The following is a 3,538-nucleotide window of genomic DNA, read 5'->3' on the forward strand; positions in this document are numbered from 1 at the left end:
AAAAAAAAAAAAGATTATATCAGTTTCTCTCTCTCATTCTCTGTTTATCTCTCTCCTTCATGATTCACTGGCAAATAAGATAAACTATCTGAAGTTAAAGCAATGTTGTTAATCCTTTTTTAATTGTTCACAAGGCAATTATCTATTGAAGTGATTTAAAATCACTTATGTAAATAATAAGAAGCAGCAAGAGAAAATGTAATTAAAATGTACCTGTCGGTTGATCTTAGTAAAGGTATTCCTGGCAAACAAGGTAAAAGGTAAAAGTTATGTTGTAGAATATTGGACATTAGATTATCTATTTTCTGTTTCTTTTATATAGCACATTGATAAGGTAAATAAATCACCTGTCTACTTTTTTGACAAACATACACTGAGTTACTTTTGACAGTGCAAAATTCCCAAGATCTTCCTTAAATGAACACTCAGGTCACTGATAAAGACAGACATTTGACTTGGTAATAAATGTTTTTATGGTTTAGAAACTCATTACTTGAGTGTGGTCCATGAACCAAAAGCATCAGCATCACTTTGGAGCTTGTTAGAAATGCAGAATCTCAGATTCCATTCCAGGTTAATGAATCAGGGTTTACATTTTAACAAAATCTCCAGGTGACTTATATGCACATTAAGTTTAAACAGCACTATTTAGAGTATCTACATAAATTTAAAATATAATCAACTGTTCTGAGAAGTCAGCTTTAAAAAATAATAGCAGGAGTTTGTAACTATATGTACCAAAAATGTTTTTTAAAAATCCTTGTTAGGCCGGGCGCAGTGGCCTGTAATCCTAGCACTTTGGGAGGCCGAGGTGGGTGGATCACCTGAGGTCAGGAGTTCAAGACCAGCCTGGCCATCATGGTGAAACCCCATCTTTAAAAAAAAAAAAAAAAAAAAAAAAAAAACCACCTCAGAGGGGAGGGATGAGACTAGGGGCAGACAGAGCATGCTCCCCACAGCCTCCTGCTGTCTGCGGGGCACCTGGAGCCCTGAGGCCTCGCTCCTGCCTGACCACCTGCCTGCTGGTTCCTCACCATCTGGCTTCTGGGGCTTCTTCAGCTCCCACTGCCCCCCAGAGTGAAGGCTGCTCGTCCACACCCACCTGGCCTCGGCGATGTCAGCAGCGTTTCCCCTGGACACCCTTTCCAGCTGCACGTAGACTGAGCAGTTGACCCGGCTCCACTCGGTGTCACAGACGGCCAGGAAGTTGGGGCGCAGGCGGCCGATAGTGTACTTGGCCAGGTCCATCAGAGACTGGCTCACGGCCTCCCTGAACAGGAAGGTCCCCAGCACCTTGTACACGGCAGCCACGTAGTTGTTGAAGTCGGAGCGGGAATAGAGCTGGTCTGTGTGCACCAGGTAGGCTTCTCCCACTGAGGCCTGTGCGTGGGGCAGCCACAGCGAACAGCGGGGGTCCCGGTCAGCCCGTGGGCCCTCACTGGGCCTCGGTCCTCCCCACAGGCCTCCCCAAGGCTGCTGCAGAGCTGGGGACTCTCAAAGGGCCCTAGGCGGGCTCGGTGGCTCACGCCTGCCATCCCAGCACTTTGGGAGGCTGAGGCGGGCAGATCACCTGAGGTCGGGCATTCAAGACCAGCCAGAACAACATGGTGAAACCCGTCTCTATTAAAAATACAGAACTAGCCAGGTGTGATGACGCACGGCTGGAGTCCCAGCTACTGGGGAGACTGAGGCAAGAGAATCACTTGGACCCAGGAGGCGGAGGTTACAGTGAGCTGAGACCCTGCCATTGCACTCCAGCCTGGGCAACAAGAGCGAAACTCCATCTCAAAAAACAAAAGGGGGTTCCTATTAGCCACAAGTACCACTCGGGGCAAGGCTGTGTCCCCCAGCCTCCCACAGGCCTCCAGGCCACCCCCCATCAGGAACCCAGGGTAAGGCTGTACCCCATCCCGCCCCCCTCCCTGTCCCTCTGAACCCCTCCTGCCTTACAAGGATGACGGTGGCTGTGTTGGTGACCCCGGCCATGAGCCCATGGGTGATGGTGTCTGGACGGTAGGGGTACCGGATGGAGTCATCCCCACAGTAAAATCCTCACTTATGCGGGGCGTTCGCCAGCCATAGGACAGCGAAGGGCAGGGAGGCTGGAGGGGGAGAAGGGCCATGGAGCTGCAACGTTCTCCAACCAGCTGGGCCGTGAAGGCCTCACACCTTCCTTGCCTCGAGGCCTCCCACCGACAGCAAGGAAGAGCTTTTCTCACAGCACGTGGGAGGCCCAAGTGTCACCCCTTTCCCATCGCCCTCAGATGAGCACGAACTCCCCAGGCCCTCTCCCCCTCACACCGTCCCCTCTGCTCCTTGAACAAACCTGGCAAACGCTCACCTCAGGGCCTTTGCACAGGCACTTCTCTCTGCCCAAAATATCTTATTTTTATTTTTAAAAGTAGAGACAGGGGTCTCATGCTGACCACGCCGTTCATAAACTCCCGGGCTGGGGCGACTCCCCAGCCTCAGTCTCCCAAAGTGCCGAGATTACACGTGTGAGACAACGTGCCGGGCAGCAAAGTGACTCTCACTTCCGCTCAGTTTCGTCTCCCATCCCGGCTGTCCACGCTGGCGTCCCTCTCACAAAAGGAAAGGTCTGTTTAGCCGGGCATGGCGGCGCCTGCCTGTAATCCAGCTATTCGGGAGCCTGAGGCAGGAGAGTTGCTTGAAACCGGAAAATGGAAGTTGCAATGAGCAGGGATCGCACCAATGCACTCCAGCCTGGCGACGGAGCGAGACTCTGTTTCAGTTTATAAAAAGAAAATAAATAAATAAATAAAAATAAAAGGGAAGATACGCTCTTTTTCCCTCTTGTCCCATGTGGAATTATACAGTCACCTGTGGGACACTGGACTTAATCTCCCCCCCTCCACCCGCCAGCACCAGGAGGGGCCTATCGTGTTCAGGACAGAGACCCTGGAGGCTGCTCAGAGCCTGGCCAGGGCAGACGTTTAATAAACATCTGTTAAGACAGGCAGGACTTATTTCAACCTTAGAGCTGGCCAGAGAAGTCAGGAAAGGGCGAAAGCAGGGGCACAGCGGAGGTGTCTTCATGCTCGCCCCTGCCCGTCACTGACTCTCATGCCAGGGCACATGCCAGCCACATGGGGACTCAGGGATCCAAGGCACATTCTCCTGAATGCCACACTTATGGAAGGTGTCACATGGCACTGGGGCTCCCGGGGCCCTGCTGAGCTGAGGGTGGCCAGGGAAGACGGAGTCAGCTACGGAGGGCAGGGGCGGGGGCGGCTCCCTGTTCCACGCGGCAGGTGCACAGCAAAAGCTCAGGGTGTCTACCCCAGAGAGAAAAGAAGGCAGGGCGCCCTTTGGCCCAGCAGGGCAAGGACAGAAAAGTGTGGCTCTTTTGAATTCTGAGAGTCTGAGGAGGGACAGGGAGCCTCACACTCCTCCCTGCATGCCAGCTGCAAGGATCCTAGGACACGGCACACTTTTGATGCTGGCCGAGTCTGGGGAAATAATGCAGTGAAGACAGCAGAGGTCTGCCTCACAGGGCAGAGGGAATGCAGAACAGAAC

At 52.3% G+C, this 3,538-nt stretch overlaps 1 pseudogene; it reads right to left on the reverse strand.

Moving 5' to 3' along the window:
- Positions 1 to 981: 981 nt before the first annotated feature.
- On the reverse strand, positions 982 to 3,296 carry LOC116548086 (annotated as a pseudogene).
- Positions 3,297 to 3,538: the final 242 nt, after the last annotated feature.

Source organism: Sapajus apella, unplaced genomic scaffold (assembly GCF_009761245.1).
Source record: "Sapajus apella isolate SASKATOON/1434 unplaced genomic scaffold, GSC_monkey_1.0 scaffold6898, whole genome shotgun sequence".
In the NCBI taxonomy this organism is placed as follows: Eukaryota; Metazoa; Chordata; class Mammalia; order Primates; family Cebidae; genus Sapajus; species Sapajus apella.